The 20,692-nt window shown below is 39.6% G+C and overlaps 1 long non-coding RNA gene across 1 annotated transcript; it reads left to right on the top strand.

The window, feature by feature from the left end:
* The first annotated feature begins 278 nt into the window (after positions 1 to 278).
* On the top strand, positions 279 to 9,489 carry LOC137091236 (uncharacterized). Its single transcript, XR_010908057.1, has 3 exons — positions 279 to 404; positions 8,676 to 8,768; positions 9,298 to 9,489. It is a non-coding gene; the product is annotated as an uncharacterized lncRNA (long non-coding RNA).
* The last annotated feature ends 11,203 nt before the right edge of the window (positions 9,490 to 20,692 follow it).

Below are 20,692 nucleotides of genomic sequence, written 5' to 3'. Positions count from 1 at the left end.
CGCTATGATACACGTTTGAAACAGCAGTCAAACCCCACCCCGCCCTAAACCTACCCATTTGCGTATTATATGATATAAAACACAGACTGTAACAGACAACAGGCACACTTTATTGAAAAATTCAAACTATTCCGAGGCCAAACGATTGAATTGTGAGAAGAAAAGACCCAAAAGCAATCACCTCGTCTCTATCCGCGGCGCGCGGCCCCGGCGTCACACTGAAGACGCCACAGGTAGACCCCTCGGCGTCACGCGATGGACGAACTGGGAACCCAATTGCTTTCAGTGGGAAACCTTTGGCGTCAACATTAGACGGCAATTCGACCGGTATGAAATCGCGCTGAAGAAGTCTCATTCAGAACACTTCGCGATGTTTGGCATCAGATCACGTGTGCCACATGTTGGTGAGTAGTCATACATATTATGTCCTAATATTTGATATAAAGTATTTTCTGCTTGTCGTTATCGATCATGTTCAGTCACTGCATTGTATCTGTCATCATCTCCACTGAGGCTTTGCATTTCTTTGCTTTCTAAATAAACACACTGTAAAAAGGATGGCTATTAGAAGCTCTCCTGATGTGAATTTGCCGGTTGATAACAGACCCACTACAGAGCGTCCGGTGAGAGACGTTTAACACAGAAGATCAGGTGTACGGGAATAACCCATTTATTGTCACCACAACTCAGTACATCGAATAAATTCTTCTTTGCATGTGTGTGTGGTTTTCTACAATTGAAAGATAAAAGAGAAGTAAGTACAAAGTTAACAATGACAAATAACAGCAATCCCAATAAATGGGAACAGTAATCTCCACAAGGAATGTTTAAATACAATGGTTAATACAGTAAATAGTAAGAATGAAATGTGCCATTATATAGGAAAATAAACCGTTACAAATTACTGATATAGTGCAGTTGAAATTCGACACCTTTTAGCGCTGAATGCTGAATACAGAGACAGAGCCGCTCTGTCTAGCTTATTAGTGCGCATGCGCTTACAGAGTGCTCTAACTCTTGGAAATGAGCGATATATACATATTAAATAAACCATATGATAAATAAATGGCACAGAATATGTCTTTGCTACATGACAATGATATATGTGAGGAAACTGGTATGTAAATATACACACGAACATCTTTACACGTTCGCAGATCGCATTTGTCACTCGCATACATTAACTTGTACACACTCGAGGCAATCGAACCGGTCCTCAACGGAGTAAGAAACAATATCTCTATATATACATAAACAGACTGCTACTTACTTTGCAGGCACGCACACAACTTTAGCAGATATAAATCGCTACAGTACAGCTCGCATCCCTTTGCATCACTGATCGATCTGACTCAACTTAGTGGGCGGGTCCACAACTCTGCACGTTCTGTTCTGAGCGCTGATTGGCTCGCGGGATGGATGATGTGACAGATGATGCGATTTGGCATACTAATATATATATATCTATATAACCTTCCTGGTGGCCTTTTTTACAGCCGCCCCCAGATTTCCAGAAGGAAATATGTATAATCATAAAAGGCCTATAACCTATACCATTCAAATTAGCTTTAATCTGGTATTGCCGGCAATCTGATTAGGCGTGCGACTGGGCGTGTGTACAACCTGTCCCCCACCTTAACTTGAGCTGTTCTTACTCTGCTGTCTACTCCAGGGAATACCTTTGACACCTGGCCCACTGGCCAGAGTCCCCTGGGCAGTTGGGGGTCAACGATCAGGACGACAGTGCCAACCTGTAGTTCAGGTTTTTCATCTTGCCACTTCAGACGGGTCTGCAGGCTGGGAAGGTAGAACCTGATGAAGCGCATCCAGAATTGGTCGGCCAGCACTTGGCTATGGCGCCACCTGCGCCGACTGATAAGTTCAGATTCCGAGTATATTACAGGAGGAAGTGAAGAATCTGGCCGCCCCATCAGAAGGGAGTTTGGTGTGATGGGGTCTAGATCAGAAATGTTAGATGAAGTGTAGCCTAGTGGCTTGGAATTTAAGATCCCTTCGATCTCCACCAACACAGTATACAGTACTTCGAAGGTGACAGACTGGGCACCTAGTGTTGTCCGCAAGGCCTGCTTTAGGGAACGAATCTCTCTTTCCCAGCTGCCACCAAAATGTGGAGAATTAGGAGGGTTGAAGTGGAATTGTATTTGCTGGCTTGCCAACTGCTCTTGCAGTTCTGGGACGATGGCTGCATATGCATCTTTCAGTTCTCTCTCCCCTCCTTTGAAGTTGGTCCCTTGATCCGATAACAGCTCGAATGGCTTGCCTCGTCTGGCGATAAATCGTCTGAGAGCCATGAGGAATGAATCAGAGTCAAGACTGTGAAGGACGTCGATGTAAACTGCCCGAGTCGTTAGACATTTGAACAGGATGCCCCATTTCTTCTCATTTCTGCGACCTACTTTAACAGTATATGGACCGAAGCAATCCATTCCTGTTGAGTAGAAGGCGGGCTTGAATAAACGTAATCTGGCTGGGGGGAGGTCTGCCATTTTCGGTACCTCTGGATTTCTTCTCCACTTCTGACAGTCCACACAAACACTCTGACACCGTTTGATGGCCTCTCTACCTCGAAGAATCCAATATTTACGCCGAAGCTCGGCAAAGACTCTCTCAGGGCCTGGATGGTGGAGTTTAGTGTCGTAAGTCTGTATGAGCAATTTAGAGACTGGGTGTTTCGGGTCAAGGACAATGGGGTGCACGGTATCCGGATCTAGATAAGGGCTCCAGCGTAGACGACCTCCTACTCTGATCAGCTGAGTCTCATGGTCTAGTTCGGGGGCAAGTGTCTTCAACCGACTGCTTCTGGGAAGTGATTTACCTGCGGTTAACTCCTCCAGCTCCGAGGGGAAGCACTCCCTTTGAGCCTGCTGTAGAATGTGAATTTCTGCTGTTTTGTAGTCATCAGCTGTTGGACTATTGGCTGCCGCCCCATTACAGGCCCTAGACTCTAGTAGTTCTTCGAAAGTCTTATAACGGCTAATGTCAGGGAATGACTGGCTGACTGTGAAGCAGGTAAGGAGGCAGTGAACTGGTTTTCGGAGCTCCTCTTCATTCCCAGCCTCAGGATGTGGGATTTCTGGCCACAGATTTGGAGGATCTTTGAGAAAGGATGGCCCTTGGTACCAATGGCTGTCTTGTCCCAGCCTGCATAGGCTCTTACCCCGTGTTATATCGTCTGCTGGGTTATGAGCTGATGGTACATACCGCCATGTGTGCTGTTCTGTTAGGTCCTGAATCTCTGCGACTCTGGTTCCAACAAACACTTTAAATCGACAAGAGTCTGAATGCAGCCAAGTGAGGACTGTAGTGGAGTCAGTCCACAGAGTGAATTGGTGTATGGGCAGGTTCAATTCCGTTCTGACTACTTTAGCAAGCTGTGCCCCAGTCAGCGCAGCACAGAGTTCCAGCCGAGGGATTGATTGTTGTTTTCTGGGTGCCACTCGTGATCTGGCTGTGAGGAAGGCCACCTCTACCTCACCACGTTGATCCTCTGTGCGGAGGTAAGCAACGGAACCATAAGCCTGCTCAGAGGCATCGCAGAAAACGTGTACCTCTCTCTGACTCAGGTCTGTGTCTCGGATTGGGCTGGTGTAACACCTTTGAAGGACGATGTTTTGCAGGACAGGCAGCTCGTCTACCCACTCTGACCAGTTCTGTAGAAGATCCGCAGGTAAGTGTGGGTCATCCCAGTCTCTTTTCTTATCCCAAAGGTGCTGCACTATGAGCTTGGCTCGAGTAGTGAAGGGAATGAGGTAGCCCAGGGGGTCATACTGACTGGCCACAATTTTGTAAATGGTACGCATGGTTGTCTCAGTGGTTGCAATGGGACGATACTTATAAGAAAGCGTGTCCGTTTGGTGATTCCAGAGAAGCCCAAGAGTAGATTCGTGGGTGTCACTCTGCCCTTGTGAGATCCAAAGTTCAGTGCCATCTGATCTGGCTTCAGGGGGCAAATGGCTTATTGTCGAGAGGTGGTTGCTGGACCACTGCCTCAGGTCGAAACCTCCGTCTGCCAATAAGCTTCTGATTTTGTCAACGAGACTCTTGGCTTCTTCCACTGAGGGGAAGCTCTGCAGACAATTGTCTACATAGAAAGACTTCAGGACAGAATGGCGAACGTCTTCCCCAGGTTGGCTATGATCCAGGACATGCTTTTGTAATGCAAAAACTGCACAGCAGGGGCTGCATGTCGTTCCGAAGGGAAGAACCTGCCATTCATAAACGTTAGGTGGATCCTGTGTCTTTAGGTCCCTCCAGAGGAATCGCAGAAGTGGCCTGTCTTCTGGAAGCAATCTAATCTGGTGGAACATCCCCCGGATATCACTGCTGATGGCAATGGAATGCTCTCTGAATCTGAGCAACACTGCGAGAAGTGAGGGACCTAACACCGGCCCTGGGAGCAAGAGCTTGTTAAGGCTTTGACCTTGAAATTGAAACGAGCAATTAAACACAACCCTGTTCTTTCCATTGTGTCGGACCAGGTGATGGGGTATGTACCATGTGTTGGTTGAGGATGTTTCTGCACTTTCTTCCACCTTGACTGCATAACCTGCCCGCTCTAGTTTCTGAATCTCCTCAGTGTAGGCAGCTGCTTGCTCTAGATCTTTGGCCAGCCTTTTCTCCATGGCTCGCAGATGAGGGAGAACAGCATTTTTGGGGGCCTTGAGGTCTGGCATGTTCTTAATGCGCAACAGTGGGGTTGCGTAGCGCTTAATGCCATCCACCTCTACTCTCTCTGTCTTGCTCTCCAAAATTTCCACTGCTTCCTGGTCATGTCTGGATCTCGTGCTCATCTTTTCACTTTGCCAGGGAAGCACGTCTATCTGCCAGAGTCTCTCCACTTGTTTAAGAAGATCCGTTTCTGGAGGTGCCATTGAGGTGAAAAGACACTGTTGTTCAGTGATCTCCTGTTGCAGATGTTGTACAGGGCCCTGCAAAGTCCAGCCGAGACGAGTCTTGATGGCTGCTGGTCCCCCTGGAGGCCCTAAGCGGATTGGTTCGACTGCCGTAATGAGGTGGGGGTAGTCGGATCCGATGAGCAGTACAGGGCGCACTGCCTCTAAATGGCTCAAAGGAAGCCCTCTGAGGTGATGGTATTTCTCCCTTAAAGTCTTAACTGGGTGTGAATGTTCAGCAAGACTCAGCTGCTGGGCTGTGAATGCACCCTTTATGTGATAAAGTTTGCGGGGCTGTGACAGGGGGGAGATGTGAAATGACACTGCGGCGCCAGTGAGCATTTGTAATTCCTGTCTAATTGTCCGAAGGGGAAGATCTTCTGGCTGACCTTTTAGGCCCAGCTGTTGGGCAGCATTATGCAGAAGGATAGTCCTCTCTGATCCATCATCCAATATGGCATAAGCCTTCATCTTGTGTGCCCCATTTCTGAGAATGACTTTGACGATCTTCAGAAGAACCTTTCGGCTGGCAGGAGGCTTACGAATGAGAAGTATCTCGTTCATAGTATTCAGGAGGCAGGCATTAGCTGAAGTGCCTTCATGTGGGGGAGGCTTTGGGATGACTGCACTTTTGAAATTGATGCCATGAAGGACCAGTAGGTGGCGGCCATTACACTGTTTGCAACGCATTTTCAGATTGCACTCTGAAACCTGATGATTCCTCCCACAACGCCAGCATCTGTTGCAGTCCTTTATCCAGTTTAGTTTCTGCTCAACTGTAAGCTGCTTAAAGTTGTTGCAATTGTTAAGGGAGTGTTTATGATGGTCACAGTAAGGGCAGTATGGAGTTGAAGTAGGTTTGTCGGTTGACGAAGTCATCTTTGTCGGTGGAGGTGCTTTATCTGTGCCAAACAGGACGGTGGCACCTTTAGCGAAGGGCTTAGTGTCTCTGATCACATCTCGTGTTCGTACTGGATATCCACAACGACTGGCGCCTACAAACCTTGATGTGTCCTCCTGCACTTGAATTTCGTACTCTAGCCAATCTGACAGATCAAAAAGGGTAGGAATTGGCACTTGGTGAGGATGTGCAAAGCGTCGAAAACTTGACCGAAGGTCATGTGGCAGTTTTTCTAGGAGCCTGGAGACATGAGAGCCACACTGCAACTCAAAGGTGCCTTTCCTTCCTAGTTGCTCTAGCATACCAACAAGGGAACGAACTCTGAGGGCGAAAAGTCGGAAAGCTTTAATGTCCCCACTGGCTATGTTTGGACCATCCATGAGCTCTGCTATACGTTGCAATGCGAGCTGATGAGGCTGACCATATTGCTGATCCAGTGCTGCCATGGTCCTGGTGAATGGTTGTTGTGAATGACTGTAAGAATCAGCGATAAGCAGGGCCTCCTCTAGTTTAAGGTGGTCAGTGAGTATTTGGAATTTAAACCTCTCTGTGGCAGTTGCAGGGAGAATGTTCTCCAGGGCTATCTTGAGCCGTGAGAATTCCCTAGGGTTCGGATGTACAAAGTCTGGAATTGTGGGGGTCGGACCACGGTACATCTGCGCTAGCTCAGGAGGGACTGGGCTGGATGCTCTGCATGGCAAGTAAGAGCGTTGGGCAGATTCTGGCTCATATGATGCATAACGATTTTGTCTGTAGGGCTCCTCAGATCTGGAGTAATAAGTCTTTTCCTCCCTTGTAGCACCCCATTTGGCATGTTCAGAGTGTGACATATGGTGGGGAGGATGTTGCTTTGCTCTGGGTACTGCTATTGGATCTAGAAAAGACTCAGCACAGTGCCTGGGCTGATCTGACTCAATAGGCCTGAATCGTGATGCTGGCACTGGTGCAAAGCTCTTATCACTCTGTTGTGTTCTCAGAAAACTGCGTGGCGCAGGTTTAGGTCGTGTAGGGGGGACAGGAGGAGAAGACTGTACTACAGGCTGTTGCTGCTCCAGTTGGATCTGTAGCTGTTGCATCTGTCGTTTCAACTGAGAAAGTTCTTGTGAATACTGATCTGTAGACTGTTGAAACGTGTCCCTTTCGTGCTGCATCGTCTGCAAAGTCTGTATCAGATTATCATGGGCAAGGCGTAGATCCCTATTCTCACGCTGGAGTATGCTGGTTTCCCATGGTTCATCTTCAGACCACTGTTGAGGACTTTCAAGCTCTTTGCGCAGTAGTGATGGTTGAGTGGTACCAGCTGCACCTTCCTCTGGTTCTGGGCTAGGAGGCACTGTAGGATGAAACTGAGATTGTGGTGACATGGGTTCAGGAAACAGTCTTGGGAGAGTGAAGCCGCTGAGGTCATATTCTTCATATCGCGCGGGGAGGGCTGTCTTCCTCCTGACACGCACGACCGGCTCATCTTCCTCATACTGTGACATTTTCTGTAGTAAATCTGGCTCCGGCTCGAAGGACCATGTAAAAAGGATGGCTATTAGAAGCTCTCCTGATGTGAATTTGCCGGTTGATAACAGACCCACTACAGAGCGTCCGGTGAGAGACGTTTAACACAGAAGATCAGGTGTACGGGAATAACCCATTTATTGTCACCACAACTCAGTACATCGAATAAATTCTTCTTTGCATGTGTGTGTGGTTTTCTACAATTGAAAGATAAAAGAGAAGTAAGTACAAAGTTAACAATGACAAATAACAGCAATCCCAATAAATGGGAACAGTAATCTCCACAAGGAATGTTTAAATACAATGGTTAATACAGTAAATAGTAAGAATGAAATGTGCCATTATATAGGAAAATAAACCGTTACAAATTACTGATATAGTGCAGTTGAAATTCGACACCTTTTAGCGCTGAATGCTGAATACAGAGACAGAGCCGCTCTGTCTAGCTTATTAGTGCGCATGCGCTTACAGAGTGCTCTAACTCTTGGAAATGAGCGATATATACATATTAAATAAACCATATGATAAATAAATGGCACAGAATATGTCTTTGCTACATGACAATGATATATGTGAGGAAACTGGTATGTAAATATACACACGAACATCTTTACACGTTCGCAGATCGCATTTGTCACTCGCATACATTAACTTGTACACACTCGAGGCAATCGAACCGGTCCTCAACGGAGTAAGAAACAATATCTCTATATATACATAAACAGACTGCTACTTACTTTGCAGGCACGCACACAACTTTAGCAGATATAAATCGCTACAGTACAGCTCGCATCCCTTTGCATCACTGATCGATCTGACTCAACTTAGTGGGCGGGTCCACAACTCTGCACGTTCTGTTCTGAGCGCTGATTGGCTCGCGGGATGGATGATGTGACAGATGATGCGATTTGGCATACTAATATATATATATCTATATAACCTTCCTGGTGGCCTTTTTTACACACACCTTGCTAATTAAACACTGTCACGTGACGTGCTATAGACCTTTAAGCAGTTGTTAATATTTAATAATAATTACTAGTGTAGTTCCAACGTGGCATTTGTAGTAGAAGCACAATAAAAATAAAAAAAAACAACACTTGCCATGCGTTTACCACAGTATTGGTAGTTTTAATGTGATATTTGTTGTAAATAAACAGTAGCCACAACAATTGGTAGTTTTAATGTGATATTTGTTGTAAATAAACAGTAACCACAACAATTACCATGCTTTAAATGCATTTTAATGTAAAATCCAAATATTGTTATTTAAATAGTATACTTTATAATGCTATATATTATATATTATGACTTTTTTCTCTCTTTCTTTTTTTTTTTTTTTTTTACCTGAAAAGACCAAAAGGGCCTCTCGGACTCAGTCAACCCATTCTTGTTTGTGGAGATGTAACGGAGAAAACCGAAAGCTGCAACAGCAAATATTTGTAATGGTATGTATGTGTTGGTTTGAACCCTTTATCAAACATTTTATTTAGCATTTGTTGTTACTATTTCTTACAAATCCCATAGCTCAATCAGTAAGAACATATTCCCAAAGTCTTAATAATTCACAAGATTTAACAAGTTGTCAAATTCGTATGATTCTCGTACATATAGCTCTGGAAAAAAGACCACTTAACATGGATTTCTAAATGTTAAGTGGTCTCTTAATTTTTTTTTCCAGAGCTGTATTTGTATATGAAGAGTTCAGATGCAAAAGCCTCAAAAAGCCACTTCGGTCACATGACATCAGATATTCAATTATTTTTTCTTAATCAGATCAGTTGCACTGTTTATAACGTCCCGTTTGCATGTAAATAATTGATGTGATCACAAAATCAAGTGAGTTATCTACATTTTCAAACAAATTCATATGATATAGCTTGCTATTATATACTTTTAATAATGGGAATGCACACATATCTGTGAACTTATTACATAAATGTATTTAACATTTAATTATGCATTGTTTTTTTACAGAAATAAATCCTACAGTTATGTTTAAACTGACAACATCATCATCATGTCCTGTCCTGGGCACATTGGGCAACATGTGTCCTCCAACATATTCGATCTGTGGCCACGTTTTCACATCTTCTCATGGAACACCGGCATTGAGGTCTTCGTGAAACATCTGTCTCATATCTTCCTTGGTTTTCCCTGTCTCGTGCGTCCTCCTGGTGGTGTCCACTTCATAAGTGTTTTTGGGTGTTGTTGTTTGGGCATGCATAGGACATGTCCAGTGAAGGGCACCCTTTGCTCTGTCACAGTGTCTCAAAGTCTTCACGTGGAGTCTTATGATCTCTTTGATATATGCAGAACCAATATTCATAAACTGTTCTTGATGTCTGCCTATGCCTTTATCATCAGGAGTTTTAGTGAAGGACATATCTATTGCCATCCACTGGTTCTAGTCATGCATTGACTTCATGATGCTATAGGCCAATGTATATTTCTGCATTTGTTGTTTGTTTGAACAAATGAAGATAGTGAGAGGTAATACCTTTTGAAATCAATAATTATTCATTAAAACTTTTATTACAATGGTCACTAAAGTACATATCTACCATAACTACCTCTATCATTATTTCACTACCTATCATTATATCACTACCTTGTTAATGTAACTGTAACATGAATGTACTTTATAGAAGTATTTTCTTACTGAAAATGGTTAACATTTACAATAATCATCAACTATTTTAATTGGCAATTAATTTAGTTACAATAAAAGTGAACAATAATCGCAAATATATAGTATTAAAGTTTAGAATGTAAAATGTTCTTTTTTTGCCTATATATATATATAAATGGGCACTACATTTGTATTTAAACTGTTTGACATTAAATATTGGAATATGCTTACAAAATTGTGTGCATTCATTGTGCTTTTGTTATATTTGTTTTAATTCCAAGAGTTCAGATTATAAAGGATGGCTTAAAGAAGTTTATGCTTGTAGACCATTGCATAGAAAAAGGATTCTCTTTCAAATATATGTATTATGCATCAGTTTAACCACACAAAGAAGACTTTCGTTTTAAAATGTGAGTTTTATTATTTAATTAGAATAAATAAATATTTAGCAGCCTAAATATTAAATCTTTAAGGAATCTACCCCTTCAGTTGAACCGGATGAGATGTGATATAATTTACCATAAATGGACACGTAAGTGTGACGCCTCTGTTCAGCTGGGTTGTCATTGGCTGTGACTTTATTGCAGAACGCGCTGTGATTGGACTATCTGTTTTAACCCATATAAAACGGCGTTTCATGTTACAAAGTATGTTTTGGTGTTATTACGTCAGTAATACGTTAAGCTAACTATAAAGTGTCGCTATGTTCTGAGAAATGACTCCTTTACTGAGAACCCAACCCTAACCCTAAGCATTTCTGCACACTTCTATGAACTACAGCGCCATGTTTCCCATTGCATTGATACAATGACAGATATATGGGTAATGTAGTTTAAAAGGTTTCATAATGAAACAATAAATGTTAAGTAAATAACATATTTAATGGACAACTGGATATTAAAATATGTTCATTGTGCAAACCTTTATGACATATATGAGGGCCAAGCTGAAATTGTATATTTTACTGTGAGCACTTTTAAAAAAACCTTTATGGCAGCTTTCCATATATGTCTGAAAACTGTGGCCAACATTATTTAGTAAACATATGCAGTTGTCCTGCCAATTTTCTCTGTGATACGCTAACCAGACTTTGAGTTAAAGCCATTTGAAACATGCTTTTTTTTTGCTCTTCCAGGGGCCACTTCTGGGTCCCTGGAGGTGTAAGGGCAGTACAACATACACAGATCTATTCTCCTCATCATGTACAACAAACTTTGAGTCACATTTAAATATCAGAGTATTTTGTCTTTTCTGTTCTAACGTCATGCTTGTATTAGGTTTTGATATTGTAAGACCATCTGATGAAATACAGAAATATTTGAAAGAAATGTTGTAAAATAATAATTATTACGTTTTATTTTCTTTTATGGATAAACACTAATAAATATAATGGATGAACCTGCAACAACTTGCCATTATCCACTTTCCAGAGTAAACAAAAACTATTTATATTATTTACACTTCATTATTACTATTAAATATAGGACCATGCACCATTAAGTAATAATAACATGAGACATTATCACAATTTCATCTACACCCTCTTCACGTACCTGGCATCGAAAATGTGCATGCTTTAATTTTTATTGCAGTAGTAGATGTACCAGAATGATCAACATGGATCATCTTCAGTTAAGCTTGAAGTGTTTGTAATCCTTCCCTTTATTTCACTGAAAACTGACATACTTGTCACAGCATGCAAGTATATACAACTTTTTGGAGCATTGTAACAAATATAATATAACCAGATAAAAAATGTTAACTTCTCAAGTAAAATATTCTTGGTAATTAATTAGATAACCTAAATAAACTTGTTGAATGTGTATTTACTGTACCAAACACCATACACAATACTCACCATACTTTATCACTCAACACTTTATTGGAGGATACAGTATACAGTTGATAAAGTAGAATAAAGTCAAATAAGATTCAAGATAAATAAAAATGGGTTTTAAAAAACACATTAACATCATATTAATCCATTCACAGCTGCTGAAGCCACACAAATGAGTGCCACATAATCCCATCCAGTCAACTATGATACAGAAAACAGATTTGATATAGTGTTGGAAAATAATGATTCATTATTACAACTAGACTGGTTTCCGTCTCTTCCCTCTATCATGTTCATGTTCTTCTTCTTCTAAACAGTTCGCCCACTTGTACCCTACAGTATAATCAATGTACAGATGATGTGATCACTGATGTTGTGTAGCCTTTTCTCAACCAGAGGAAGAAGTCGTATAATCCGGCGTTCTCCAGTCCTGGTCTAAAAGTAAAACAACAAACACAATTCAGATTAAGTTTAATGTACAGTCGGGTTAACCTATGTTCTTCAGTAAACTCTCCACCTCAAAATGGGCAGAAATGCCAATTCCTGATTTAAATTTACAAAGCAGCAGTCAGTACATAAAATAACATACACATTGAAGCATTATGTATAATATTGCAGCCCATAATATTAGCCAAGTACTGAACAAAAACTAATTTACCCATATCAACAGCAACCTTTTAAACAGTAGATCTTTTAGAAAGAACTAACCAGATATTTCACATAATTCAAAGAACATTTACTATTTGATTCCTAATATGTCCCAACTCATTATCTTCTAAAGCTACCCAGAACCACCCATGGTCTACAAAACAATGGAGAAATACATGGAGTTTATAACAACTAAATGCTTTTTCCCACACTTGTCTGCTTTTATCTAAGACAAACAGACGGAGTAGTTTTTAAGAACTGAAGGCCAAAAGTGTAATTATAATTGTATCAAAAAGGGAAAACAAATATTTACCATTTTAAATAAATCCAAGATACAGAACCTCATTTGCTTATTTTAGGAGTTATTAAAAGATTTAGACATGAATAATGGTACGTATTTTATCAGAGTAGAAAGAATGATCACTGTTGAAATGAATAGTCCTTTGAGAGATCAACATCAAATTTTGTACTACATATTATAGCATTGCTTCAATACAAGACATACCAATGGACTTGCGCATTTTTCTGTCTTCTTCGGGCACAAGATGTCCATCTTCCTTCCTCACCCTAAACAAAGGACTTATTTTCTTAGCTTCGATATAAGGTCTGGTCTTTCTTCTCTTCTGTAAAACAAGAAAGTCTCACTTACTCTGTGCAAATACTATTGTTTTTAAAACATATAAATTAAGACAGTTTTACGCCAAGACTCGCTGAGAATCACTAGAAGCTCTTGTGAGGGTTGACTCTTAAAAGAGCTGTTGAGTTTGATATTGTAGAGATCTTTTAAACAAAATAAATTATATAGTTTTAATAGTTTTTAAAAAACTATTAAAAAAAATACTATTTAATTTTTTTTTTAAATAAATAAAAGTAATCTGCAAGTAATCCTGCAAGACAGAAAGAAAGAGGAAATTGTATTACATTGCATGCAAGTTGTGAGTTCATACATAACTGTTTCTTGCTGTAAAAAACAATGCATAATTAAATGTTAAATACATTTATGTAATAAGTTCACAGATATGTGTGCATTCCCATTATTAAAAGTATATAATAGCAAGCTATATCATATGAATTTGTTTGAAAATGTAGATAACTCACTTGATTTTGTGATCACATCAATTATTTACATGCAAACGGGACGTTATAAACAGTGCAACTGATCTGATTAAGAAAAAATAATTGAATATCTGATGTCATGTGACCGAAGTGGCTTTTTGAGGCTTTTGCATCTGAACTCTTCATATACAAATACAGCTCTGGAAAAAAAAATTAAGAGACACTTAACATTTAGAAATCCATGTTAAGTGGTCTTTTTTCCAGAGCTATATGTACGAGAATCATACGAATTTGACAACTTGTTAAATCTTGTGAATTATTAAGACTTTGGGAATATGTTCTTACTGATTGAGCTATGGGATTTGTAAGAATAAGTAACAACAAATGCTAAATAAAATGTTTGATAAAGGGTTCAAACCAACACATACATACCATTACAAATATTTGCTGTTGCAGCTTTCGTTTTTCTCCGTTACATCTCCACAAACAAGAATGGGTTGACTGAGTCCGAGAGGCCCTTTTGGTCTTTTCAGGTAAAAAAAAAAAAAAAAAAGAAAGAGAGAAAAAAGTCATAATATATAATATATAGCATTATAAAGTATACTATTTAAATAACAATATTTGGATTTTACATTAAAATGCATTTAAAGCATGGTAATTGTTGTGGTTACTGTTTATTTACAACAAATATCACATTAAAACTACCAATTGTTGTGGCTACTGTTTATTTACAACAAATATCACATTAAAACTACCAATACTGTGGTAAACGCATGGCAAGTGTTGTTTTTTTTTATTTTTATTGTGCTTCTACTACAAATGCCACGTTGGAACTACACTAGTAATTATTATTAAATATTAACAACTGCTTAAAGGTCTATAGCACGTCACGTGACAGTGTTTAATTAGCAAGGTGTGTTTATTTAGAAAGCAAAGAAATGCAAAGCCTCAGTGGAGATGATGACAGATACAATGCAGTGACTGAACATGATCGATAACGACAAGCAGAAAATACTTTATATCAAATATTAGGACATAATATGTATGACTACTCACCAACATGTGGCACACGTGATCTGATGCCAAACATCGCGAAGTGTTCTGAATGAGACTTCTTCAGCGCGATTTCATACCGGTCGAATTGCCGTCTAATGTTGACGCCAAAGGTTTCCCACTGAAAGCAATTGGGTTCCCAGTTCGTCCATCGCGTGACGCCGAGGGGTCTACCTGTGGCGTCTTCAGTGTGACGCCGGGGCCGCGCGCCGCGGATAGAGACGAGGTGATTGCTTTTGGGTCTTTTCTTCTCACAATTCAATCGTTTGGCCTCGGAATAGTTTGAATTTTTCAATAAAGTGTGCCTGTTGTCTGTTACAGTCTGTGTTTTATATCATATAATACGCAAATGGGTAGGTTTAGGGCGGGGTGGGGTTTGACTGCTGTTTCAAACGTGTATCATAGCGTAAATAAATGTAAATACAATTGTGCTGGCTGATTAAATTGAGAATCACACTCCAACATGTCATAATGGAACAATTATAACCCAATAAATTCCATCATGACGATAACATTCACATGCCCAACACGTCTGTTTATGACGTCCTAGGTTTCTCATTGAAATCAGTGGATTACCCAGTACGTCGAAAAATGGCGATTTAGGGGTACCCTGTGCGTCAACAGTTGACGTCAGGGTCCCTTGACCGTTCGGCAACATTTGACGAGTAGGGGTGAGACTGTGTTGGCATTAAATATATGAATTTATTTATTATTATTATTTTTTATTTTATTTATTTATTTGTTTATATTTATTTATTTATATTTATTATTTTTATTTTATTATTATTATTTTTATTTTTTAAATTTATTTACTTATTTATTTACTTTTTATAATCGAACATGTAACGAAGGCACAACGGCTGCTACAGCCACATAGAGACAAGGCCACATTGAACAGAGCCGTTAGGCCACACATTAGATGACTAGAGAGTCGTTGAGGAGTGCTGGCTAGAGTAATATAACGGGATGAATAATAACGACACCACCACCAGTAGTTGCATAGAAATTTACCTTATAGTACTGTAGAGCTTGCTGAGCTTGAAGAATGGTGATAGAATCTGATCTTCTGTATGATTTGAAGGCCGAGGAAGATCACCTACCCAGATGCTTGATGGCTGACATGGGGATTCCTCGTTCAGCTGCTGTAGTAGCTGCCCCAATTCTGAATGAGGGCCGGTGTAGAGAGAGGAGGATAGACTGCAGCTTTTAACGACAGAGTTTAAATGGTTCTGACCAGCCTTTGAAGAGGTACACCGTTAGGTAAGTTGAAGAGAGGGGCAAAGTTTTAGGGCGGATTTTAAGAATTTTAACCATAGATGTAAATGGCAAAAATTATTATTGATTTAAGGGAAAGATAAGGTGACGCCGGAGCTTTGAGCATCGTTTTTGAATGTTAAAGAATTAGAGTGAAGCAATTGGGAGAGAAACAATATCAGAAAAGGAAATGCCCAAAGAAGGATCGAAAATATTAGGATCATAAGAGAATTCACCTGGACGCATGAACCGTAAAAAGCAGCTAGTACACTGCTACTAGCAAGATATTGATGTTAAGGGAAAGAAACCGTTGCGGACGGAATTGATGAATTTATTTATTTATTTATTTATTTGTTTTTATTTGATTGGGACAGTGCATGTTAATGAACACAACATGGAATACATGCATGTAAACATGCCGGATTGTAGCCGAGGGCTAATTTCCATCCGTAGTCCCACAAGCTAAGGTCACATAGCTCACAAAAACAACCGTTATAAAATGTCCTATAAACTATATCTACATAAGAATCAAAAATTAATTAGTCATCAGAAATACATCCATATGCACATGACGAGATACAAAAGTTAAAATACGACACAACTTACTCACTAATGTGTGCAACTTTGGTTTGCCCATAACCATTTTTTTAATTGGACTTTGAACAAACTGTATGTAGGGCATTCTCTCAATGTTAGCGGAAGACTATTCCACATGTTCCCACCTCGGACAGACAGAACTGTCTGTCCAAAGGTGGTATACCTGTGGGGTATTATCAAGTCTCCTCTGGTGGAGGCTCGCGTGGTCCTTTGTGAAGAATCTTTAGTTTTAATAAAATCCTTCAGAGGTGAAGGAGCGAGGGAATGTAAAACCTTGTAAATCTGACAGGCCATTTTCAGATTAATCATGAAAATTATGAAAACCCAATAGTTTATGTTTTTTCAAAACATGACAGTAGTGATGTGATACTGATTTTTTATCAAATATTTTTAATGCCTTTTTGTAGAGACTTTCTATGGTTTGGAGTGTTGCTGGGCATGCAAGAGACCAGGTAGTCAAGCAATAGTCAAAATGAGAAATAATCATTGCAAAAAAATATATTTTAGCCGCACCCACGGTTAAATTATTTCGAATATATCTAAAATTTTGAAGATTGAATTTAACAACTTGTGCTACTTTTTTTACATGACTTTTGAAGCAAAATGTTCGATCAAGGACTACCCCAAGATATTTAAATTCTGACACCAGTTCAAGTTCCATTCCATTCAGAAAGACACTTGATCTGGTTATTTCCACATGACGTTTAGAAAAATACATACACACAGTTTTTCTGGTGTTCAACATGAGGCATGAGTCCTTGAGCCAGTTCTGCACATGAGATAAAGCAGCTGTGAGATCAACAGATGCTTGTTGAATAGTTTTAGCTTGAGTGTAAATTACTACATCATCTGCGTACATCTGCGAGAAGACGTTTGGACATGAATTTGGTAGGTTATTAATAAAAAGAGAGAACAGAACCGGCCCAAGGATAGACCCCTGAGGGACACCTACTCCCGAATCTAAACAAGGAGATTTGACACCATCTACTACCACATACTGTTTCCTGTCGGACAGATAAGATTTAAACCATAAAAGTGCTTGATCAGAGATGTTAAACTGAGTCAACCTAGATATTAAAATCTGGTGGTTTACAGAATCAAAGGCTTTCTTTAAATCTAAGAAGACAGCCCCAACATAAGGACTCTTGTCAAGTAAACCTTTTATGTTTTCTGTTAACACACATAGGGCACTATCCGTGGAGTGATGGGTCCGAAAACCGAATTGTAGTCTATGCAATGAAGGTTGGACCTTTTCCAAGTGGGCCGTCAACAGCCTGACTACCCACTTCTCTGCGATCTTTGATATAACGGGTAGTATACTAATTGGTCTATAGTTTGACATGTCTGTTTTAGCACCTGATTTAAATATCGGTGTCACTGCAGCAACTTTCCAATCTGCAGGGACTATAGAATGGTTAAAAGACATATTAAGAAGAAGGGTAATTGGATGTACCAAATGGTCTTTGTACTCTGTCAATAAATGTATATTAAGACCAAATGCATCGACGGCTTTTGAATTTTTCATGCCAATAATAATTTGTGTGACTTCATGGTCCGCAATTTCAGTGATGTTAAATACAGACTGTTGTAGATCAGTAACATTGTCAGAGCACAGAGATGGACCAAAATGCTGCGTAATCTCTTTCACAGAATTAATAAAAAAACTGTTTAGATTGGTGGCTATGGAAAGTGGATCTTTAATAATCGAATCATTAATGTGAAGCTCCATTTCCTTATTATTTTTATTTGTTTGACGGCCAAGCAATTTATTTAAATTTTGCCAAACCAATTTTCCATTACCGTTCGCATTCTCTATTACTTTAATGAAAAAATTTGCTTTGGACCGTCTCAGGCTCTGTGTTACAATGTTTCGCATGTGGGTAAACTTCTGACGGTCTATTGTCAGACCTGATTTCAAAAATTGTTTTAACAGCAGGTCTCTAGCTGACATCAGATTTTTACATTCTTTATTCAGCCATGGCAAGTGGCACCTTTTTTTACGTTTATATCTCCCTCTGCTCGAATGGGTAGAAATTACATCTTTCAGAGAAATAATACATTTACTACTAGAACATTCAGGATTATCACCAGACAGGATTGTATCCCAGTCCAGAGATGACAAAGCTGTTGCCACATTTTGTCGTTGGCTGTTAGGTATAAACTCATAAGGAGACCTGCTATTTGTGGAATTAGAGAGATCATTCTTTACTCGCGACTTAGACAATTTCCTAGAAAAAAGTATAATATTATGGTCTGAAAGACCAGTCAAAAAATTATAAGATCTAATTATCCTTTCAGATCTATTACTAAAAATTAGATCTATTTTAGTTTTAGAATGTGTTGTAATCCTCGTTGGTTTTTGAACAAGTTGGAAAAAATTTAATTTGTCCATTGTATGCTTTAGTGTTTTTCTATCTTTCTTGCAGTCCCAGTTCACATTAAAGTCTCCAATAACAATGATTTCATTGGACTTATTGTGTGTTGTATGATGTTTAAGTAATACCTGTAGTTGTTCATAAAAGTCCACTTTGGATGATGGAGGACGGTAAAGGCAAACCAAAGTAAAAGTCATCTCTGCAGAAAGGGAAATTTTTACAGAAACATTTTCAATTTTAACCTCACTTGGCACACTTAGTTGTGAACACTCCAAATTATTTTTAACATACAGCAATACACCCCCACCTCTTCCTATACCTCTATCCCTTCTGAACACATTGTAGTCAGGAAAAACAACAACAACGGCAGAGTAATGGGCAGACATTTATCGATCTGTTTAATAGAGGATTTAGCTAGGCCTTAAGGAGTAACGAATGAAGTTCGGAGAAGAGAATTGGAAGATTAGGATTATTTATTTTTGCATAGAATTGAATAACTGCGAGGAGCCGGCGGATGGAAGGTTTATTTTTATTTATTTTTATTTATTTTTTATTTTTTTATATATTTATTTATTTATTATTATTATTATTTATTTATTATTTATTTTTTTTTGGAACGAGAAAGGAACACGGTCGAAATTAAAATGGGAAATACTGGAATTTGGAAGGCTAAACAGAACATAGAAAAAGCTGGCTATGCGGACGTGTAAGCTTGAAGTTGTAGGAGCGACACCTTAAGACATATTGTCTGGCCGAAGTAGCATATCGTTTAATTTAATTAATCTCTGCTAGGAGAGGACAGGGTGTTGGGAACGGATTAGCTAGTTTTAGATTCCGTCTAAAACTGGAATCGATCGATAGAGCGCATCAGCAATAACATGGCAGTGCCATGAATATATTTCGAGCTTCAATGTTAGGATTACGACGACGGATTGCCAGATAAACCGTCTCACTAAAGCTTACTGGAAAGGCAAGATGATCTGCCTTGTTAGTGAGGGCAACCGTGCATTGTTTCCGCAAAACATCGAGATGCGTGGACGAGACTATGAATGGCCCCAGATCGTGCTAGCGACGGCTATGGGGTAAATGTCGTAGAGCGAGAGCAGACCAATGCGGGTGAGGAAGTTGCAAACTGCAGATGTGGTCAATTTTCTTTATGAAAAGACGAACGGATTCGTTAAAATAGCGCAAGCAGGGCCGGCTCTAGCTGTTTGGTTGCCCTAGGCGAGATGGAGTTTTGCGCCCCCCACCCCACTCCACTCACTTTTATCGTCTCTAATTCAGCACGTCTGTTTTCCTAGGCCTACCGCTAACCGAGAAGCACTTATTATTAAACACGTTCGACGCTTTATTTCCACTTTTCAAACATTTTCTCACTTTTTATTAAAAATATATGCCTTTCCAATTTGATATGTGATGGGAAAAGGGAATAGAGCGAGTGTGGCAAAAGTCAGGATCGAACTACTGATCGATCTGCATCAAATCTTGATGCCATGTGTCTTACCACTACACTACAGCCACTGTAAAGAGTTTGGTGAACACAGCATATTTGTGTTTAAGGTAAATAATATGGCATCTTTCATTAGGCTGCTTCAGTAAAAAAAAAAAAAAAAAAAACGAGAGGCCGTATTTATTTCCTTCCGACGCCCACGTAGAGAGCGTTTGTACTTTTCATAACTAACATGCATACGTTATCCATATTCATAACGAACTGGACTTTTGATATTTAAATGACATCCATGTAGGTTATTGTAGATTATTGTCAGTGAAGTTATGTTTGCAATACGTATAGTAATTATGTAGAAAACTAGCAAGTGATAGCTTAGTGACAATACTAATAATATTTATAAAATAAATATTAGTTGATAAGATTGATACTAAGTAATTTTATTTTGTTTGACAACTTATTGGCTGAGATAA

The sequence above is a fragment of the Pseudorasbora parva genome, chromosome 2 (genome assembly GCF_024679245.1).
Source record: "Pseudorasbora parva isolate DD20220531a chromosome 2, ASM2467924v1, whole genome shotgun sequence".
In the NCBI taxonomy this organism is placed as follows: Eukaryota; Metazoa; Chordata; class Actinopteri; order Cypriniformes; family Gobionidae; genus Pseudorasbora; species Pseudorasbora parva.
Note: the sequence above shows the minus strand (reverse complement) of the source record. Positions and strands in the feature narration are given on the sequence as shown.